Source organism: Rhipicephalus sanguineus, chromosome 11, assembly GCF_013339695.2.
Source record: "Rhipicephalus sanguineus isolate Rsan-2018 chromosome 11, BIME_Rsan_1.4, whole genome shotgun sequence".
NCBI classification, from domain to species: Eukaryota; Metazoa; Arthropoda; class Arachnida; order Ixodida; family Ixodidae; genus Rhipicephalus; species Rhipicephalus sanguineus.
The window spans coordinates 58,440,716-58,465,266 of NC_051186.1; positions in this window are offsets into that span (position 1 = coordinate 58,440,716).

Genomic DNA, 24,551 nt, shown 5'->3' on the forward strand with positions numbered 1-24,551 from the left:
AGGCAAAAAACGACAGGTACCCTTATGTATGTGCGCTCTGTGCTGTAAAAAATAAGAACACTAAAACTACTTGCACAGTCCTGGAGCAAGTGCATTCCGTTACCTGGACACTACTTGGCATCGTGAGGGTTTGTTAGGTTGGAATAATGTCCTGTCATCCATATGTTGAGAGGTGCGTTGTCCTTACAGTAAAGGGAAAAAGTTACAGAGAGGTATCCGACTTTTCTTACTTGCACTTAAATGCGAAAGCACGGCGTGTATGGGTGGGAAGACTATATCGGCGTCCGCACTATTTCGACGTCTATATAACGTGACGACATGATGACGTCATACCTTTCTTATGAGCTGCGAGACTAAACTAAGAACGGAAACCAGTTGTTAGTTTAATTTCTCTATAGATAAATTATTTCGATAGCACCATGCCGCTCCTTATGCAGAGTTGCCAAACCTTGCCTATTTCAGCATTAAGCCTTACAGAGCCAACGACAGCAACTGCAGGAACTGCGTCAGCTGTTCAAAGCATCGCAACACCGATACTATGAGCGGCGGTCCCCATAGAGCTTTAGTGCCGGGGACCACAAGCGGCTTGCGTACGCACGCCCCTGCGTTGCTTTGTGCTGTACCAGCCGCACCTAAAGAAAATACAAAAGAACGCAAGCGCTTGCGTACGCAAACTGCTTTGGGACCCGGCATTAAAACTCTCTAATAGACAGTTTAAGTGCCGGGGCCTCAGAGAAGCTTACATACGCAAGCCCTTTCGTTTCTTTGTATTCTTGTTGGGTGTGGCTGGAAGTACAAAGAACGCAAGAGCGTGCGTACGCAAGCCGCTTGGGGACTCCATCGCTAAAACTCTCTAATAATACACTACAGGAAAGTCAGCATGGGAATGATGGGGTAGTACATGGATTTGCCTAAGTATCGCTGTTTCGGCTCCATGTGGCGTTTTGAAATTTAAAACTGGTAATTATTAAAAAAAGTTCGGCAGACTCACCACATCACATTGACCCTTTTTATAAAAGGCTCACCAATCCAAATCAGCTCACGAGGTTCACAACGAGTCATTCTTTTATCCGAAAGAGAAGTTAAAAGACGGTAAAAATCCGCAAGTTCATTCTCATTCGCAAGCACGAACACTACAGTTGGTTACAACATTAGAATAAATGTAAGCTCCGCTCACAGCCGCCACTGTCACACTAGAGACAATTTGCATAACTGCCCTATCCAGTCGCATTTGCTCATTTTCATGACGTCAGGCACCCTTTCGCGTGCATCAGGTAGTTGATTTCACCATACAGACACATGTTTGTGTCAATGGCTTTTACTTGAAAACTTGAACTTTCTGCAAAATTTCAGCAGGAATTCCGACACCACTGCTCCGCCAAACGTAATATTGCCACGCCCGCTTCTTGTTTTGTTTTGATGTATTCGGATTTGACCAGCAAGGGCGGTTAGCAACGCTCGACGCTGATCGCGCCGCAGTGTTCGAGAAGCTTCGCGATTGTAGTAGATCACTTTGTTAAGATTGCACGCAGGACGCGAATAGTCTAGATTATTCCAGAGCTTGCGCGACCACCAGTGATAAGACTGGAAAGTTCGATGCGCGATGTATAGAAAGACGGCGCGTCCCAGCCATGAGCAGTATTATCGACAGCCGACGCCCTGTTCGCCGCTATCAGTGTACAACCGCGGCCACGTCTGTGTATAGCGCGCGAGCAGCCGGCCGCGCTGTGCGGGGCGACACCTTGCGGCAGTTGCGGGCTCTGACGTGGTGTGCCTAGGAGCATGCGCGGCCTTACAGACATGCAGACCTGCTTTGCACGAGTGGCAACGTTGAAAAGTGCGCTTGTTTAACCGAAGATGCACGCTCCCTCAGGGCGCTTTCGGCACCTTGATTCCAAAAGATGACGCGTTGCGAATGATAACACACGCCTGACACAATCGCAACGTGTTATCGAGGCGTGTGTTATCAGTCGCAACGCGTCTTCTTTTGGAATCAAGGTGCTGACAGCGCCCTGAGGGAGCGTGCGTCTTCGGTTGAATACGGTTTCGCTGTTTACAAACACAGACCCTGGACTGCTTCCGGTTTCGTGCACTGACGTAGCATTGGCGGAGAACAAAAGCCTTGGCGGATAGCCCGCAGATTTTCAACACTTCTCACCCTGTACCTAGCCAAATATTTCAAATAAAGATGCTTCTAATCTATACCCAACATTATAATAGTTAGTCCTTAACTTATGCGCCTTCCTTTTATCTGAAGGCGGAAGAAGGGTCTTTCCTTACTCTGACACAACTTAAAAACACCCTTTCCGCTTTGGTGTTAGATAGCGATAAATGAAAAACCGGAAGTTTCTTGGGGTACAACACGTACTGCTACTATCGCAGTCTTGAAACCGTCTATACACAGATGTGGCCGCGGCTGTACAGCGTGTATTGCTGTAGTTTGAGTTTTCGTTTCCCGGCCACAAGTTCGGCCAAATAAACAGTTTCATCTTGAACACGCGACATCTGGTGGAGGTGCTGCTTCCTTGATGTTCCGGACACCTACCTATATTTTATATAGGGACGACCAACTTTTAATTCTTAGAAGGCGTAGTGTTTGCATTAGCAGCCACAAACTACTTAAGGTGTGATAGCTAGGAAACCATCTAGCACGACTCTCTCGCACAGATGAATGGCAAGCGCACCGAAGTTCTCGGGGCGGAGCTTGTATTCATTCTTATGTTGCAACCGACTAAAGTCAAATCAATGTACTACCCATGGTGGCTGAACGATCGCAGCGCCACAATTCCCTCTAGTAAATATTGTAGGAAACTATTTGGCAGTCCCACCGCGGATATAGACCAGCGCGTGCACTTCCGTGGCGTACGCGTACATGGGAAGCTTGCGTGCTTCTGCAGAACGAGTATTTAGAACGAGACTCTTTGGAACTTCTCGCATAACACTTGCATCTCGTGAGGAACGCACGCGAAAACATGACAAAATAACACGTTAATTATTGAGCAAAGAGGAAAGTCCTTTGGTGTCGCGTGAACCTGACCTTGCAAAACGTTTCTTTATCCTTTATTCTCGTCCCCTCAGATTACGACGACGATACACGAAAGCTGCTGCGAAGCGGGGCACGCGACGTGCATTATGAATGCGGCAAATCGGTCGTTGGCGTTTTTCTTCTGCAGCCTGTCTCTCGATTTCTTATACAGCGATGAGAGAGGCAACTCGGCGCTAAGCGTCAGCGCTATCGACAAGAGGTGGCACTGAATCTGTGAAATCTGTGCATCGCGTGTATGCACTGCAGTGTAGGAACGCGCTTATACTTCTTCATAAACTCAGTAAAAAAAAATCAGAGGGTTCCTTACGCATTCGCCTAAGACGACTCGAATCTTCTTTTTCTTCTCAATGTACTAATCTTCCCCCGCCCTCACTCCGAAAGGACGTAAGAATGGGCTTGTTGGTGGAGATACATGATGAAAATTGTGGCGCGCAAAAAAAAAAAAAGACACAGACAAAGAAAGTGACGACTGGACGATGCGACTGGACGAAGCGCATCGTCCAGTCATCACTTTCTTTGTCCATGTCTTTTTTTTTTGTGTGCCACAAGTTTCACCCCTCCGAAAGCTTACTCAATTAACGTGGTTTTGCACTGCCTCCATGATCGGAGGCATTGCAAGCTTTCTGCACCTCACCTGCTTTTGCACTGCCTCCGTGATCGGCCCACCTTTGACCAAGCGATTATCGCATGTGACGTCACGCTATGTGACGTCATGATGATGTCACGAAGCCATGTGCGGGCCGGGCCGCTAACAAAAAATCACACCATTTCCCGCTAAAGGGGACCATGAGGCGATGCGAAGCAGTGTTTCGGCATGTAGAGCCCGCGTTTCAGAGATCGAGTGGTGAGGGGGAAAGGGGAGAGGGGAAGTGGAGAGAAGATAGGGGAGAGGAGGAGAGATGGGATGGGAGAGGAGGAGGGGAGAGGGGGATGGGAAAGGGAAATGAGAAGGGGATAGGTGATGTGGAGAGGGAAGGGGGAGAGAGGGAGTGGAGAGGGGAAGTGGAGAGGGTTTGCGCATGCGCAGTAAGGGTGGTCACGCCGCACACCACCACCGGATTGAACTCCGCTATAAGATGCTTCACATCTAAAAAAAAAATTAGGCAGATCCCACGTACCGTGGGAGTCGACGTTATGCGAAGCATGCGGCGGGTAGGTGTCTGTGGCGTAACTTTTAAATGCGAAGCATTTCTTAGCGAACTTCTGCGACTTTGAGCGTATCTATCTATCTATCTATCTATCTATCTAGCCGCCTACGACTTTGTGCTCTCCTGGTCGCTTGGTTCATCGAATGTGCACCAAAATTGGTATGGCGTAACATGACTGTATGACGAACATAAATGACAAGTCATAACATGAAAATCATGACACGCATGTCATGTACAGCATGATTTACATGCTACGCTCATGGTGCGCTGGCGGCCGTTTCGCTAGTTTGATATACACCAAAACTGGTATCTTGCGACGTGACTGTGTGACGAACATAAATAACACGAGTTAACATGAAAATCATGACACGCGTGTCATGCACAGCATGACTTACGTGCCACGCTCATGGTGCGCTGGCGGCCGTTTCGCTAGCTTTATATACACCAAAATTGGTATCTTGCGACGCGACCGTGTAACGAACATAAATAACACGAGATAACATGAAAGTCATGACACGCATGTCATGTACAGCATGACTTACGTGGCACGCTCATGGGGCGCTGGCGGCAGTTTCGCTAGCTTGATCTACCCCGAAATTGGTATTGCGCGACGTGACTGTATGACGAACATAAAAACTCGAGTTAACATGAAAATCATGACACGCATGTCATGTACAGCATGACTTACGTGCCACGCTCATGGAGCGCTGGCGGCAGTTTCGCTAGCTTGATATACACCAAAATTGGTATCTTGTGACGTGACTGTGTAATGAACATAAATACCACGAGTTAACATGAAAATCATGACACGCATGTCATGTACAGCATGACTTACGTGCCACGCTTATGGAGCGCTGGCGGTAGTTTCGCTAGCTTGATCTACCCCGAAATTGGTATTGCGCGACGTGACTGTGTGACGAACATAAAAACTCGAGTTAACATGAAAATCATGACACGCATGTCATGTACAGCATGACTTCCGTGCCACGCTCATGGAGCGCTGGCGGCCGTTTCGCTAGCTTGATCTACCACGAAATTGGTATTGCGTGACGTGACTGTGTGACGAACATAAAAACACGAGTTAACATGACAATCATGACAGGCATGTCATGTACAGCATGACTTACGTGCCACGCTCATGGGGCGCTGGCGGCGGTTTCGCTAGCTTGACCTACCCCGAAATTGGTATTGCGTGACGTGACTGTGTAACGAACACAAATAACACGAGTTAACATGACAATCATGACACGCATGTCATGTACAGCATGACTTACGTGCCACGCTCATGGGGCGCTGGCGGCGGTTTCGCTAGATTTATATACACCAAAATTGGTATCTTGTGACGTGACTGTGTGACGAACATAAAAACGCGAGTTAACATGACAATCATGACTCGCATGTCATGCACAGCATGACTTACGTGCCACGCTCATGGGGCGCTGGCGGCGGCTTCGCTAGCTTGATCTACCCCGGAATTGGTATTGCGCGATGTGACTGTGTAACGAACATAAATAACACGAGTTAACATGAAAATCATGACACGCATGTCATGTACAGCATGACTTACGTGCCGCTCTCATGGGGCGCTGGCGGCGCTTTCGCTAGATTTATATACACCAAAATTGGTATCTTGTGACGTGACTGTGTAACGAACATAAATAACACGAGTTAACATGAAAATCATGACACGCATGTCATGTACAGCATGACTTACGTGCCACGCTCATGGAGCGCTGGCGGCCATTTCGCTAGCTTGCTCTACCCCGAAATTGGTATTGCGCGACGTGACTGTGTGGCGAACATAAAAACACGAGTTAACATGAAAATCATGACACGCATGTCACGTACAGCATGACTTACGTGCCACGCTCATGGGGCGCTGGCGGCCGTTTCGCTAGCTTGATCTACCCCGAAATTGGTATTGCGCGACGTGACTATGCGACGAACATAATAACACGAGTTAACATGAAAATAATGACACGCATGTCATGTACAGCATGACTTACGTGCCACGCTCATGGGGTGCTGGCGGCCGTTTCGCTAGCTTGATATACACCAAAATTGGTATCTTGCGACGCGACCGTGTGAGGAACATAAATAACACGAGTTAACATGAAAGTCATGACACGTATGTCATGTACAGCATGACTTGCGTGCCACGCTCATGGGGCGCTGGCGGCCGTTTCTCTAGCTTGATCGACCCCAAAGTTGGTATTGTGCGACGTTACTGTGTGACGAACATAAATAATAGGAGTTAACACTGACAACCATGACACGCATTTTCCTCAATGACATACAAGACGATGTATGCAGCTCTTTGCTAGCTGCTTCGCATTACATCGATTCCCCCAATGCGTGGGATCTGCCGGCTTTTTTTACTTAGCGACACGTTACAAAATGTCGCTAGAGATTTGTATAAATTTTACACGCACAGATATATATGTTGAAGAGACGCATATGTGTTATATAACCAGTTGTTTACGGTTGAGTAACGCTGCCAATGGCACGCACGCACGTTTCACGAACCCGTGTGCTTGTGTGCAAGAAGTTCTTGACAGTTCTTGAACAAGGGCATCATCATCATGATCAGTGAGCACCAACAGCTGGTCATGACATGTTATAGGATCCGGTCGTGATCGTGGTGACGAGGGGTTCATGTGTAGTGAAGTATGTGGTATAGTAGAGCTGTTGGAATTCGTGGATACCTCGGTCATTCCACCGACAAATTGTCTGTCGACAGAGCCGGCGAAACGTTGGAACCTGAAGCCACTCTTCGCGTTGGTGAGGTATAGGCCGTCGAGGCTGGTAGGCCTGGATGGTGCTACGTAGACCAACATCAGTGGATGGTGTTTGTCGTATTCGTAGACTACTTGGGCGTATGTGGCCTACGTAGCCTAGTCTACAAAGCGGCTGTCAATCAATCCGGCATCATCCTCGGTCAGCATGAGGCCATCTCGCAGCCTCGTAAGAAATGAAGAAGACACTGCGTCGTTCTGGTGGACGAAGTGCACTTTACGGTGCGGTGATGTGGATATCATATGTAACTTTCGTTAATGTATTCCGTTAATGTAATACAAACGTGCTGTTTATTAGACCGCTCTAAAAGCAGAGCCAACACTGGAACTACAGATGTTAATCTGATATGACGCCTGTATCGTAGGAGTACACATCGTAGGAGTATCATGTAGTGTTTATTGCTTTCTTGTAAAATTAGATAGCCAACACCACAACCACAAGTGATGTTGCGCAGATATTACGCCTGCGTAGGCTGTTTTTCCGAACCAGTTTATAGACCTGGCGTGGCTCAGTGGTAGAATACCTGCTTGCCGCGCAGAATGCTTGGGTTCGATTCCTGCTGGGATCCTAATTTTCATTTTTTCCATTCGTTGAGTCAATGCTGCCGATGTTGGTTTTCCTTAATACTCTAGCATTTAAGTTACCAATGTCTGTTCTCGCCGTTCCTTGGTAGTTATTAACTGTCAGTCACCTGTGGCGCATACCCGTACGCCGCGGCCCGTGATAAACGGGTATGTGCCCCACGTGTCTAGTGGAAAGGGTTTGACGACGTACGCGACAGGATTTTAAGGTTATTCATGTCATAACCCGGCAGTCATATTCGTCAAATCCTCTTACCCTCCCATGCAAATTTCGGTCTACACCAAGTTAAGGAGGCGATCATGAGAGCACCCAGACGTAGGCGGCTAGATAGATAGATAGATAGATAGATACGTAGATAGAAACACTCAAAGTGCCAGAGGTTCGCTAAGAAATGCTTCGCATTTAAAATTCCACAGCATATCCACGGGGTGAATGATGATGAGTGGGGCGAAGCTCTCGTACGGCAGGATATCGGCGGCGGCGTCGCGCAGCTTCACGCCCAGTGCATCATCAACGACGTGAGATCGGGCCGGTTTATACTAAAGGGTCGATGAGAGTCATGGCGACTTGCAGCTCACTTTAATTTTACATGTACGCTGTGAATTTTTATTGTTTAATCACGCACAGGAGAAATCTCACCAGGCACTACCTTGGAGGTAAACAATGGCTGCTAATGGGGAATGAGAGACAGAAGAAGTCGGCTTTTAGCTAACACTTACACTTCTACTTCTACTAACGTTTCCTACTGGAACATGCCAATGGCTGCTAATGGGGAACGAGAGGCAGAAGAAGTCGGCTTTTAGTTAACGCGCACGCTGCGAATTTTTTATTGTTCAACAACGCACAGGAGAAATCTCCCACCGGCACCACCTTGGAGGTCAAGATCTGGTACTAGCGTTAAGACTGGTTACGCACTACGACGGGGACGAACGGGTGCCGCTTTAAGGAGCTTCGCCCATAAAAGTGCGCGGGCCGTGTGTTTGAGACCGCCGGTCTCTACTGCCTTGCGCTGTTCCCGTTTTTAAATGCCAGCCTTGGCTCCCACGTTTTACAGGAATATCGCAAGCAACATTACAGGTGTTTACGGAGCGAAGCTAGAGAATATGGCGAATTGAGTTCTTCAAGACCCGCAAGGATTCGTCTTGGTGTGGTCTTCACAAGACGTTACGCACATATCATCGGCTGCAGTGACACCGGTCCCAATTGGGATCACTGTCAAGTGCCCGAAACACTTGAGCACATATTTTGTACCGGCCCAGCACAGGCACGTGAACGACAAGAACTGATTTCTCCTACTGAACGATTTCGTTATAGGTGATTAACAGGTGAGGTTGTGCTGGGCCCTTGATCTGACGCCAACAGTGCAACTGTGGTCGTAAGAGCGGCTATTGGCCGTGAGATCGACCTATAGGTGGCAGCACCGTCGCCGCGTTAGTGTGGAGAGGCGGTCGGAGGCGCGTATACAAATGCGCACAGCGGCGCTTCGTTGTGAGCGGTTTGAGCCGATTGTCGGCGAATAAAATGCGTTGATTGCAGCTTACTGGTAATATATACGTTCTTCATTGTTGAATCGATGCACGAAGGTCTCCAACGTTACTATTACTAGTGAGAGAAGCGCAATCTGCTGATGAAAGGGATGCTCGCCTTGGATGACAGTCCGCGCTTACCCACTATATGACGTTTTTTGTTGTTTTCTCTGTACGTGTTTAGCTTGTGTTTTGTGTACTACGCACTGCAGTAGCACTTCTGAACTACTTAAGTGTTTACTTCTTGTTCATTTGTATACCAGCCCATATTCCTGAGCAATGAGTTCAATTGCGCTGTTCTCGCGAATACGCATATATACGCAGGCAAGAGTTTAGCACGGAGCTTTCATCGATTGATTACGTGCACGACAATGATGCAACAAAGGTGCGGTTATATTATGGAACAAGTGTCTTTTTTTTCAAACTAATAATGTCCGCTGCCTTCCATCAATTTATAACTCCACACAAACGCTGAAGATAATGTAAAAATAAAGGATGAGGGTTTGCGTGAAATTGTGACATAAATGTAAGACATACCATCGGGATTAATCTTGAACATCTGGGTCTTCAAAGCGTGCCTAAATCTAAGCACATGGGTGATTCTGCATAAATTTCGCCCCAAGTTGTAATTGCGCGCGGCAGCTCCGTTTTATCACTGCCGTGTGATTCCACTCTCTGTTTTTTCTTTTCATTTTTCTAGGGCGAGTTTGAGTACCGAAGTATCTGACTTCATAGAAATATTTCGCTGTAGCGGGACCACGACCGTGCAACAAAAGGACATCTTGAGCCAAACTAAAGCTCATCATGAACTGGAGTGTCGCGGTTATACACCTAACAACAACGCGAAAGTGCATGAGCTTTGTTTTCGTTTACCACCGAGTCGCCAGAACGCTGCATTCACACGCTATTGAATGTTCATCATGTCTGGGACTATGCCAAGCGCACTTTACGACGTCCTTGAACCAGAAAGCGGCACCAACAGTGAAATGATTCTGGCGAACGAAGGGTACGACACCAATACACAGCCCTCTCTAAAGTCGCACTCACTGATCTTATTACAATGCGCATGCAGCCGAGCAAGCTCATTTGCTTCTGTACACCATGTTAGGTATACGTACGAGCAGTTAAACTCGCGCTAACATAACAGAACAAACCGCCCTTTGAGAATGTGCAGGACGTACGCGCACATGCAAACACGACGTGGCTAGCAGACGACGCAGGGAGCAATCCACACTAGGCGCGCTTCAGATAGTAGCCGCCAGGCGGCGACTCCCTCGATCTCGCGGCCAATAGCCTTCCTACAAGCCACTGGATGTATGCACGGCTATAGCGTTGAGACAACTTTACGGGGCTTTATATACTCACCTCCCCAACTCACCATCGTCATTCATTACTCTATTTCTTCCCCGTTTCCCTACCCCGGTGTAGAGTGGCACGCTAGAGCATACTATTGCTCAGGCCAACCTCTCTGCCTTTCTGTAAATAAACCCCTACCTAGTGCCATAGCACTAGGTAGGTTTACTGTATGTGTTCCCTTTGGGAAACAGAGTTGCGCATTTGTTAAGGCCCGAACACACGTACGCGTTGACGCGCTGCAACGCGTACGTGTGTTCGGGCCTTTAGAACTCGCCGCTCGCGTTCCCATTCGCCAAGCGCGCAAAGAGTATCCTTTGATGAGGAAGCTAAGGCGACGGCCTTAGCTTCCTTATCAAACGCGAAAATTGACAGTCGGCATCCCGCGTTGGCGGCGTCAACACGAGTGTTGCAAAAAATCGTGATCACGTGATGACGTCACCGTATGACGTCATAGATCGTCAAAACGTTTAGTGTTATCATGACGTCACCACATGACATCGTCGCTGTGCACTGCTTCCGTGATCGGCCCACCGATCACGGAGGCAGGCTTTGCAAGCGAACGCGCGCAGCACGCTGTATACAAATACAATGCATACACGGAACCCGAAGCCCAAACGCTGCAGTCCCTGATCGAAAACGGGCCGGCAAGTCATTGTGAGTGCGCCATGCATGGCCATAGAAAAGTCATGACAAGATGTCCACGCCATACATGCAGATGTACAGCCGGCCAAATGTTTAACTATCGCGCGCGAGCGCAGACTTCTTACATGCGAAGCATCTTATGGCGGAGTTCAAACCGGTGGTGGTGGTGGTGTGCGACGTGACCACTTTACTGCGCATGCGCGAACCCTCTCCACACACCTCCTCTCCCATTCCCCCTCTCCCATCTCCCACTTCCTCCCCCTCCACTTCCCCCCCCCCTCCCCTCTACCTCTCCACTTCCCCTCTGAAACGCGGGCTCGGCATGCCGAAACGCTGCTCCGCATCGCCTCATGGTCCCCTTCAGCCACGATATTAGAATGGATGGATGGATGAATAAACTTTATTTCGGTCCCTCGGAACGCGCCCTAGCACGTTGCGGGCCGCTCTCACGTCGGAACAGAAAGACCAAGTCTCTGCTGCGTCGCGGGCCCGTTGGACTGCCCATAGTGTGCTTCGAGTCCGGAGCTTGTGATAGCATCTTCCCATTTTGACAGCGTGATGACTTCGCCGCCGTGTAACGCGGGGCACCGCCAGAGCATATGTTCGAGATTAGCGACATCTGCGCATAATGAACATGCATTAGTTGGCTGTATTTCAGGATAGATCTTGTGCAATAGCGCGGGGTTAGGGTACGCCCCGACCTGAAGTAGCCTGAGTGTCAGAGCCTGTGGTCTGCTTAATTTTCTGTGTGGTGGAGGGTACTTTTTCCGCCCAGGTAAAAATGTTTGGTGATTTCGTTATACGAGGTGGGAGGGTCCCGATTCTCCAAAACCTCAGCGCGCCCTCCGGTAGCTACGCGGTCTACTAGTCCTCGCGCAGCTATGTGGGCCGACTCATTGAGATTGGGCGGGGCTCCCTCGATCTGTCCCATGTGAGCTGGGAAGCAGACGAGTGTGTGTGGCTCGATGTTCTTGTCCCGGAGATCCGGAGATGGTGTGATTTATTGTGCGTCAGCGCCATACGACGGAGCCAAGTTGCAAACAGCGCGAGAGTAAATGCCCCTCTTACAAGGAAAAAAAAGGCGTTTGCGTCGCCAGATAACAAATGAACAATCTACATTTGTCAGCTTATCTCACGCGCGCGGGCTTATGACGTCTGCGGATTTCATTTTCTCGGTCGCTCGCTGATCTTCGGTATATAAGATACGAGCAAGACGCGCTGCCTGTTCGTCTGAAGTGCGTTAATGGCAGCGTGACGTTCTCACGAAGGAACAACCAAGCAGACGATGGGCCCAGCTGAGCGCGCTTCGTGGGCATGCACTCTCGCCCTGCTTGCAACTTGGCTCCGTCGTACGGCGCTGACGCACAAAAAAGTCGGCCCTTGCGCACGATAAAGATTTGGCCGGCTGTAGACAATGATGACTAAGCAGACGACACCAGGGGCAATCGACACCATAAGCGTGCGCAGTGTTCCCTTTCAGAGGGGGGGGGGGGGGCGAAGGTAGGCGAAGGTTCATCACAGCGCCCCCCTCCCTATTAAGTCAATGTATGGGGCAGACTGCGGCCGCCCCCTCTTAGTTGACTAGGGGGGGGGGGGCGGCCGCACCCCTGCTCACGCCTATGATCGACACTGAACGTGCCCCTGACGGCAACTCCGCTCGATTTCGCTTGATAATTCAATGCAAATTGTGTTATAAGAACTTGCCCACTTATGTTTCAAAATAACGAGCAGGACAGACCGGCCGGCGGCGTCGTGCAGCAATCACCTAGCAAGTCACCGCGATGACGTCACGCGTGAGCGGGCGCCACTCAAACATCGCGATGCAATCCTGACCAAAATGAACGCGACGGCGCGGAAGACCGCGGACCAACGCGCAACTCCATCAAGTACGACCTTATCGACGCGATTCCAACTAATATTAACGCTTCACGCACCAAGGGGGCACGCAAGCTGTGTCCCATGCGGCTAAACCAGCGTCTTTTCTCTAGGTGTCCACAAGATTCGTGGCTGAGCGCTTAGCTAGTGTTTGCCAAACAGCAAAACGCGCATAGGTTTCAAAAAGGCGTAATGCCTAACGCATTTGTCCCTTAGTTTAACATTTTTTAGCATAAATCCTAAAGCACGCGAAGCAGGATTGACTGCACAAAAAACTGTGTCATTAAGAGGAAGCCTTTTATTACGGCCACCTGGATCGGCGCACCCGGCGGGATTGCTTTTACGGCATGGGCTCCGCGATCAGCTATGACAGCGCAGCGCTGCCGGAACCAATCACGAAGGCCACGCTTTTACCATGGAAGCTTCTCACAATAAAATCCGACAGATATCACGAATCGATGCAATGCGAAGCAGTCAGCGAGGAGCTGCACACACCGCACTATTAAAGACGATAGTCTTTCTTGGCGAACTTAAACGCAGAAATTTTGGTCTGTCTTTCTGTTTAGAAAAAGTTTATTTCACCACAGGACGCTACTAATAGTTGGGTACAGCGTCGTCATCAAAGACAGTAACATATACAAACGTCTAATCGCTATATACATGAAACGTTTTTACACAGAAGTCCAAGTCCACAGGACGTCTTCAACACATGCTACTGTGGGCTAACATACACTTACAACAATCTTATTTTCACATAATATACATGGCTTCGTGAACATACAAGCACACATGTACAACAGACGTTATGGTGTAGGCGATGTACAGATTGAATAATGTTAGCATGAAATGTATATATACAAGAACCCACGCGGATACGGGAACATGCACACACAGAAATAATAAATAAATACATGTTATATACATTCATCAAGCTCTGTCTGATGACCTGGCTACAAGAACCAGGCTAGATTGAAAACCAGCCGCACACGCCCATCAACCACCGACAGGAAACGGCATGACCACTGCCGCAGGAATTCCTCTTCCCCAAGGAAGAACAATTCCTCCGACAAAAAGGACATAAGTTCAGAGTACAACCGTTCCAGAATCGGAAACAGAGTTCGGCGACGGTGACCCGCTGCAACAGCCTCACACCTGTTACGCCACAAACAAAAAGCCCCCGCAGCAATTAAAAGGCGTGCAAAGCGACTACGCGAGCAGCGGCCAGATGTGACGAAACGATTAACTCCTAGGCCACGGAAACCAGTGTTAACGGCTCGCCAAAATACCCTTGCAATTACACACTGCTGCAGCACATGCTGGTTGGACTCTTGTAGCAGACAGTTAGGACAAGTAGAAGATGGGACCATGCCCCACCTCTCCAGCCTGTCTCGTGTTGGGAGTACTCTCCATCCCAGACGCCACATGAAGTCACGGAGATGACCAGGTAGAAAGGATGCCGTTATCGCGCTCCACGAGACACGACTCGAACGTGCTAGACGGGCTGGAGGAACCAGAGGGAGCAGCAGGGCTGCCGTTGTATCTACAACCCGGTTTTCTAGAATGTCCACATCAGGGCAAACCTGCTGTGCATGCCGATAAAATGCTACTGCCGTGGAGTAAAATGCAGGCACGTTAAGTACTTGCGGCGCGGAGTTAAGCCGTGCTCCCGGTAACAAATAGCATAACTTTGTGCCTAAGAAATAGCAGGCAAGATCACGCGCTGGACACTGGTCACCGTTTAGCAAGCGAAGCAAGAATCGCAGAGCAAGCAGCCGGCAGCGAACAGACACAGATGGGAACGCGAATCCACCCCTGTTACGTGGTTGCCCAAGCGCAGCACGGCAAACCAGCTCAGTTCCACCTGACCAGAAAAACGAGCCAAGAAGGGATTGCAACGACCTAGTTATTCGCAGGGGGGGCTGCACAACATGAGAAATGTACCATGCACGGCCGCAAAATACTGTCTGTGCTAAGTACCGTCTTTCCAACAGCGGTAAATCGTACTCTTGCGCTTCCCGGACACGTCGTCTTACATCTTCGAGTACTGAAACCCACACAGAGGATGATATGCCGTAGTAGGTATAATCAAGCCCCAGAATACGCAGACAGCCGCTTTTTTGAAGGCGGAAGAAGGGACTCAGGCAGATGTCTGGGGAACCAATACACAAATATCGACATTTTGAAAAATTTAACGCAGCACCGGAAATATTCCCATATTCAGCGAAAAGCCGTAGGCTACGGGATAGGCTGTCCTCGTTCTTCAGATACAATGTGATGTCATCGGCGAAAGCTGTCACCTTCACAGTATCACTTCCAGGTAGTGGGAGGCCTCGAATGTATGGATCGTTAAGTAGTGAGCGCAGGAACGGTTCGAGACTAAGCACAAAAAGTACTGGAGATAGAGGACACCCTTGGCGAACTCCGCGGGTAACAGGAAATGGCGCACTTTCATAACCATCAAGAAACAACGTGCTGTGTATGTTTCTGTATGCGTTTCTGAGAAGCTCAACAAAGTTTTGCGAGAAGCCAAACGCCTCCATAACGCTAAATATGTAGCTATGTTCAAGGCGATCGAATGCCTTTTCTTGATCAAGTGAAACCAAGAGCCCACGTGCTGATCTCGCTATCGTATACGCGATGATGTCACGCGTAACAAAGAAGAGACTATGAATTTCTCGTCCAGGGATCGAGCACGCCTGATGATGTCCTATTAAGGAAGGCATCAGGCTTCTCAAGCGCCGAGTGACAACTGCTGCAAAAGTTTTGTAATCGACGTTGAGAAGCGTAATTGGTCTCCAATCCTCCGGGCGAACTGAGGATGGGTCATGTTTAGGTATCAACACAATGCGGCCATCGTGAAAGCTATCCGGGAAATCAAAGTGCTCAAAGCAACGGCAAATAACAGAGGTGAAAGTGGAACCAATGTCATCCCAAAAGGTTAAATAAAACTCAACGGGCAACCCGTCCGGGCCAGGAGCCGAACCACGCTTCATAGAAGACAATGCTTCTTTGACCTCATCAGCTGATGGACTTGCACAAAGTTGTGCAGCTACATCTGGTGGAACCTGAGGCAGACCACTAAGCATTCTGAATGTCTCAGCGGTAGCATGATGCGTTGACACAGCCGTTCGAGCCATGTTTTCGAAATGTGTTAAGAAAAGTGATCGATCACGCGCAGGTGGCAACGCAACGGGAAGGGCTCTGGCGGCTTGGGTAATCAGCGGACTTGACTGTCTAAGGAGCGAGCTTCTCGCAAAGCGCAGTACTTCGGGGTGAGCACATGGATTACGTCTGCAACGCCAGGCAGCCGCCGACAATGACGATGCTGCAATAAGGCGTTGGAAACGCCCCCTTAGCTCTCGCTGCCATGCGCGCATCAAAGGAGTTAATCGGTCGACCCGAAGAGCAATGCGTAGCTTTGTGGCAGTGTCTGCTAGTTCCTCCGACATCCGCCGTCTCAAAGCACGCCCTTCAACTGAGCAGTGTAGACGCCACTGTACCTTGAGCGCGTCCCACGAGTCTGGACCGGATCCAAAAAGGGACGCGCGCAAGACTCTAGATAAACTGGAGCGCGAACGCGTGTCATGCAGAACGCGAATGTCAAGGCGCCATGGTCTCACTGACGAAGTAAAAGGAAAGCAAGCCTCGAGCGCTACTGGTTGATGATCGGAGACATAAACAGGGGATGACGGCAATGGTATCACATCGGATCGCGACACGTAGGAAGCTAGCGCACTTGACACGTAGAAGCGATCCAACCTACTAGACGATGAGCCACGCCGCCAAGTCCAGGCATATTGGGATCCATGTACAGTATGGTCCACTCTTAGAGGGAACACGCGAGCGCGTGGCCGGCTGTCCGCGAAGCGCTAACTGCTGGCGAGATTTGTAAATGCAGCGCACGCGTATAGATTCATTACGGCGTTCGGGTGCGCGCCGCTCTTACAAGTGTATGCGCATGCGCCGCATTTACAAATCTCGCCGCTAGTCAGCGCCGCGCGGGCTGTCAGCCACGCGCTCGCGTGTTCCCTGTAAGAGTGGACCGTACTGTACTAGTCTGTACGTATCTATCAAAGAGAAGTGCTGGACAAGGCGACGCAGCTCGCGCGCGTTCCAGTCAGGTCGACCCCATCCCGGGCCCTGGATATCAGCTCTCGTATCTAAGACACAGTTAAAATCTCCGGTGAGTATTACATGCCGACCGTCAAGAAAATACACGTCCAGGTCACGGAAAAAATCATTAGACTTGGCTGCTTGGGCTGGCCCATAAATAGACAAAATGCGTAGCCTGAACGACGATAGGACGCAGTCGAAAGCCAGTACCCGACCTAGCCCATCATAGAAAACGTGGTGATCTCGCAGAAGAGTTCGGTTAAAGATAATGATTCCAACTCCACTGAAGCGAGATGTCGCGAAAGAAAAGTCTTTCTGTCTGTCTGTCTTTCTGTTTGTCGGCACGTCCCTCGATTCAGCCACTCGGCCAAAGTTGAACCACTTGCCCAAGGGCCAGCCGTCTTGAACTGGTTCGGCTGTTCATACTTGTGAACGTTGTCGATCAAAAAGTAAATATCATGCATATCTGAGGTGCAACATCACTAGGTAAGTATTAGGTGGCGTGTTCCTTTAATAGAAAATGCATACATACGTAATTTTAAGGACCCTAGTTTCTTAAGCTGCGCTGAAAATGCATAAGAATGGAAGCTTGAGCGAGTTGGTATGCGTTCATCTTTGTTGAAACAGCGCTCACTAGACCAACGTTTATAGAACCAGGTTACAGTGTACTAGAAGGGGGCAGTGGAACGAACGAAGCGGCCGCGCCGCATCTCCGGTGATGCTCCGACGGGCGACCGTAGCGGCGGCGCTGTAGTCACTTTGTACTGAAGCTGTGGAGAGCGTCTGCATTTGGCGCGCGCTCGTCGCAGCCTACGAAAGCGTGTAATTGCGCGTTTTGAGCGCGTTTAATGCATTACTGAGCTTCAATCGGTGTCTCAACGCCTGCTACGCGCCATGGTGCATGAGTGAATATGCAGGCGTGCCAAAATTGCGCCGAGATATTCCCTGTTCTTGGAGCCTGCCGACCCCCAAAGAAGGTGACAATCGGATTTTGCGCACATGCATCTAGCTGCTCATTGATTGCTGTGCAGTTTGCAAGCAGCACTTCGAGCCGCGCTACACTATAAGTGACTACGAACACTGACTACGAAGAACTAACGAACCAGCGACGAAAAAAAGCCAACAATTCTTCTGCCGGAAGTCTCTACGATATATCCAGAGCATTGGTCTGTGTATGTGCTCCAATGCGCTCGACTGTTTCATGAGTAACCTGAGTACAAATGACTCTATCGCAACATTTATATTAGTGACGGCTGAGTTCTGCCAGTTTTGCGCTGTTTCTTTAATGCCGAAAGGCTATCCTGTTTCAACAGCATGCTTCCGCGGTTACGATGCATCGGCTATGCGACCTCTGAGGGCTTAAAATACCAGGAAGGCGAGCCAGGAAGCCGAGCCGAAGGCGCGTGTTCACCTCCGAGGCACAAACTTCATGCATCAGGGCTTATCCCAAGCATATTAAAATGCGCAGATGTAAATGTAGCCCGTCGGTTATTCCGCCTAAATTCATTACAGCCAGTTCTCATTTTCAATGGACAGCTTATATTGCACTTTTCCGGATCTTCTATCGATGCCATTAGAAAAACTTCTTTTTGACATGCTCTGTTTTGCGAGAATATGTTTATACATATATATACACGCACAAATACGGACAGTAAGGTATCCCCTCCCCACCCGGCGCCTAGCAATTAATAACAATATCCGTGCAAGGCACCTCAGGACGACCGTTATTTGTACCGGTGGTCGCGTTAACTTTGAGTTCCAATACCTTTGAGCCCTCGTAATGTCGACGTCATACTTACAGCGCATTTGTAAAGATACGCACCGTATACACGCAGCTTCGCCAACGCGCGGTAAATGTTCGGTGTGCTTTCGGCACAATATCAGCACACAGCTTTCTGAGCAGAGTTAAATTCTATTAGAGCAGCTCAGTTACTCTGAATAAACTGACGCCGAATCACCACCAAAGAAAGCATTAAGGCAGAAGAAATCAGAATAAGACACGCCCTTTTTGTTTCCTCTGTCTCTTTCTTCTGGCGGTCGTTCGGCATCTAGTTAATTGAGATTAATTGTTCTAAATAGCCCAGCAATGAGTTCGGCTCAGTTACACTGAGATCGTGAATATTCACGGTCGGTGTCAGCCCGTTTTCATTTTTATATTTTGCGTACTTTCCAGCAGTCACTTCGGCTACAAGAACCGATTTGCAGTATCTCTCAAAGGCATATATGAAGCAAGCATCCATTAAAGGCTTTGAAGTGAAGGCTTACGACGACGATTCCTACGCTTAATAATGATAGACACGCAACGAAAGCCACATCAGTGCCGATTAGCCGGGTGCCGCCGACGCGTTCAGCAGTTCTAGCGGCCCGTTCTAGCGCGCGGCGCCGCGCGCCTTCAGTACCGAGCGACTGCAGCGCCGCCGCTACGGTCGACGCGGAAGGCATCAGGCGGCGAGGCGCGTTCACGCCACTCCCTAACGCCACTCGACAGTTCTAGTACACTCTAACCAGGTAAGCTGCAAAACTCCCCGCGTCAGCCAACCCGTCGCGCGGCACCGGGACAGCTTCCGGTTTGGTGGCGCTGGCGGCGCAACAAGCTTCCGCTAGCAGACGAAAACGCGTAGTCTGCGTGACAAACGCCGGGTCAGCCGTTCAGAAAGTGCTCGGTTGTTTACTCGCCGACTGTATATTATCGTGATTTTTCGTTGCGCTGCCGCTGCAATGTAAAACTGAGTAATATTTAGCAGCGGTAAGGCGAAGTCAGTAAAGCTGTGGCTTTCAAGACTGTCCAAGATAACTGACGCTTGATAGCATAGCATACGAGTCTGTCCATTACCCTATAAGAAATTAACTATATGGCGCATTCTCGTAGCGTAATTATTTAGCTAAAGCGGATGCTTGGGCGTGTTGGTACTTATATCTTTTCGTTTTGGACTGTGCAAGTATTGCGTGGTGTTAACGAATAAATCTTTGTTGCAAGTCAGCGCTGTTGTTTGTGTAATCCTTTTTCTGGTGCTCCGTAGTTTTTCGCGCTATTTTTTTTCGATAATTCTTCACTTTCACTTTTTTCAAGTGAGGAGTTTTCACTCTGTACCGCGGCTGTCGTTACTTGTAATTACTGAGTGGTAAAATCGCCGTGTGTGTACTGCACGCCACAATTTCAGTCCTGCTACAGAAAGAAAAATTGTATTTATTTTTCGCACGCAATGCAGAAAAACAATCTTTCAGATATTGCATGTATGGTGTGATGCACACAAACGGCACAACTTATTTACAGTCTCAGGCATTAAACCTTATCAAGACAGCTCTAATTAACTGTAAAAAATTATTTACAGCACAATTTTCAGAATCACTCAAATCAAGGCAAGTTCGGGAATATCTTTGGGACGCAATCTTCGACGAGGCTCCTTTCCGCTGGCGATTTCAATCGTAATTCTTATCGTTGATCGTGTGAGTGAAAGTCTTCAGGATGTCTTCCTCATGAATGTGCATATCACATGCAAGTGATATGTCGGACAGTTTCTTGTCCATACGAGGAATGGCGCGATCCCACGTCGCTCGCTGGTCAAGGTCACACGGGGCACAAACAGGTTACCAACCGTCTCGTATTTCGCGGGACTGTCCCGACCTTTTATACAGCGTTGCGAGCCGTCCCTGTCGGGACAGCTATATGTCCCGGATTTATTCCGTACCGTCCAGTTAGAACATTTATGTGATCCAACGCACGCCTGACAACACGCGTCACGCTCCAGAACACAAAGTTCTCACGAATAGCACGCACGAAGCAATGTTGCGGTGGCTAGCGGTGGCTGCGAAGGGCTTCAGTTACTTTGTCTGAACTTCTGTGCGAAACGCGACAACATTTACGGATACATTCTCCGGCAAGAGGAAGTGTTGCGAGCAGCACGTAGCCAGCTGAAGAGGCCGAAACAATGGACACCCCCCCCCCCCCACCCGTCCCGACTCCCTTCATTGAAGAGTTGGTAACCCTAGGCACAAAAGAAATGTCGGGGTGTCTCGGAACAGAATATGTCGGCATGGTGAAGACACGCAGCATATCCGAAGCACAACAGAAAACGCCACGCTGTTCGCGCAGAAAGCAGCCTCCACGGATACTGACGCGACGCGCCGCAACACCGGCTGAAGAGAGCGGAGTGAGTGAATCCTGTTGCGACAGCAGCGCCACATCTGTCGCTGATGGCGGCGCCGCCGCGCAACGTCGCTCAGTTTTGCAACTGACCTGGTTCTATAAACGTTGCACTAGACGACGACGAAGTAAAAGAAGGCACAGGACAGGCGCTGCCTGTCCTGTGCCTTCTTTTACTTCGTCGTCGTCTAGTGAGCGCTGTTTCAACAAAGCTGAAAATGCGACTGCGCTGAAATTTGCCTTCCTCCGTGCCCTTCGCACGAGCTCATTGTTGTGTTTCGGTTTCGGTTCTGTATTGCACTGTACGAATGCCATGGGTTGGTGTTGAAAAACTAGTTTTGAGAAGGCCAAGAAGGTGAAAAAAAAATATTTAAAAAATGAAAAAGCAGCGTTGTGGGCGGCCTTCAGGCTGCCGGTTGTGGGCGCCGCTCTGGCGTTCCTGTTTTACCCAGGCGACGTGTTAATAAGAGTGTGTGGAGAGTACTCGTTGAGTGCGGACGTTTCTCTGCTTCAGCGCTTCGCGCCAAACCGCGTTTTCGGGCTGGCTGGCGTCCCCGCCGGTCGCGTTGGTCACCGCCGGTCTTATTCTGCTGCTGCGCCGGGACTACCAGCACGCAACACAGCACTCATGTTTCCCGACGTATTGCCAGATGGCGTCCATATCTCACACAGCGCCTCTTCTATCGTCTTTACACGACATTTGCAGCGAAGCACGCAGATACGCGGCCAATTTTTTGGCTTTGAGACAAATCAAGGCATTTATGTCATGTCATGTCCTTCACTACCGCACATATGTCATGCACGCACGCATGGCCCGTCATTTATGTTTGGCATACTCATGCCACGACAATTTCGTGTATAGCAAGTTAATAAAATTGCTACGAGAGCACTTTGTGTCACGTCAATCATGACATCCACGGCATGACTTTCATGTTATGACGTGTAATTTATGTTCCTTATACACACGTCGTGGCATATCAATTTTGCAGTACGTACATCAAGCTTGTACATACAAGTGAAACGGGAGCGAGAGCACCAACACCATGTCATGTAATTCATGACGTATGTATACATGACATGTATGTCGTAATTTTCACGTTACGACCTCTCATTTACATGCTCGTCGAGTACTGATGTCATGCCATGCCAATTTCGGTACACATCAAGTTAAAGACGGCCACGAGAGCACCAAAACCATTTAATGTAAATCATGACGTGCACGACATGTATTTCATTTTTCATGCCGTTACGACGTCATTTACGTTCGTCGTATACCCGTACCATGCCATACCAATTTTAATATATATCGAGTTAACGAAACGGCAACGAGAGCGCAAAGGCGGATAGATAGATAGATAGATAGATAGATAGATAGATAGATAGATAGATAGATAGATAGATAGATAGATAGATAGATAGATAGATACTCTCAAAGTGCCTTTGGTTCGCTAAGAAATGCTTCACGCTTAGATATCGAGAGTGACTCTGACACCACTGCCAATGCGAGTTTATTGACGGGCGCTGCGGCGTCATGGAAATTAAATAGGAGCGACATTGTGTGTGTCTGCAAGGCTTGTGTTGGCTGGCGTTGAGCGAGCCTTAGCCTCAAACGGGGTTACTGATGTACATTTAAAAGAGAAAGTGTTGTTCAAACAAAGCGTCCATTAGCGAATCTCATTCATATAAACTTTATACCGCAAATTGTAACAAAAGGCTCAAGAACCTAGAGATATTCCTGGGCAAGAGAAACGAAGTTAGCGTGGAGCAGTGGAAGGCACAGTTCATCAGCTTTGACCTGGAGGTGCAGTTGGCATTTCTGGGTCATGTCGGCGAGCAGCCGTAGCTACTCTAAGCCAAAATCCCCCTTTGAGGGAGCAAGTGCATTTCCACTCCCATTACTCTTCTAAAAGGAGCAACTGCAAGGGGACGAACCGTTGCTCTCCTTTCAGTTGCTCCTTCGGGGGATGAGCAGTTAGACCCCCTAGTTGCTCCTTGATGACCAACTGTTACTCCCGCCACTTGCTCCTGAAGGGAGCAACGGATGCTCATTCCCGTTACTCCTCATTTTTTGGGGGCAAAAAAAATAGTTTTTGATTGACTGATCCAGCATAATGAGGTATATACAGATATGTGTATAGATGTACAAACATCCCACTCAGAAAAAAAATTACACCATCTCCCGCTAAAGGGGACCATGAGGCGATGCGAAGCAGCGTTTCGGCATGTCGAGCCCGCGTTTCAGAGGGGGAGTGGAGAGGAGGAGAGGGGGACTGGAGAGGGCTTGCGCATGCGCAGTAAGGGTGGTCACGCCGCACACCACCACCACCGAATTGAACTCCGCATAAGATGCTTCGCATCTAATAAATTTCAGAAAATTTGCAACAAACATACAGGATTCAAACTCGCGACCACTTATCACCATGCGCGTACGCTAACCACTATACGCCACAACACGCTACGGCGCCGTCCGAAAGGAAGCGAGGTCATGTAGGTACCGATGGGTCGTTGCGCGTTCTGACACGTTAGTGCAGTGATCATAGGCATGCAGAGCCAGTGGTGATGTTCAAAACAGAATAGAAAGTACCAATGCAAACATCTGAAAACGTCAAGGTAATGGATCTCTCACGAAAACATAGACTGTCTTTTGCTGTCTGTGTTTTACGGCAGTTAAAGGGGTCATGAAGCACCCCTTGGGCTGATTGAAAAAACACATCCTGCGGAAAGCTGACACGGCTATGAACTGCTCTGCCAAATATTACAGTCGTGCGCGCCGCGTAATGGCCACAAGCGGAGCGCGAAGTTGCCGTTTCCACAGGCACCCTCTTTTCAAACAGAGGCCGGTTCTCACTCTCGTCGGTGGGCGGGGCGTCTGTCCACTGTACGTCGCAGAGACATAGCACGCTTATTGGCCGATAGCCGACGTAAATCGAGAGCGGCGTTCGGATCAGATGCGCTTCTTGCCACGGGGTGCCGTCACTTGCCGGCGCCCTCCTCAGTACACGGTAGCCGCACTCGCGCAAGCGAATCACAGCGGGAGAGCGATCGCGTTTCATGACGCGCGCTGGCGTAACTTCTTTCCCCCATGCCATCCCTCCCTGTCTAGCTTGCAGTGCGCTCGTCGGCACGAGAAAAGAGAGAAAGCGCTGGGAGCGTGCGCCAAACCCCCGTAACTCCGCTGATTCTTGACGGATTCGAGAAATTTTTGCGGCAATCGATTCGGGAGGCAGTACACTCCGATACTGAGGCCATTAGATCATTACTTGCAAAAGTGGTTCATGACCCCTTTAAAGGGCTAGTAGTTTCTTTTTTTTCCCTTTTTGCCC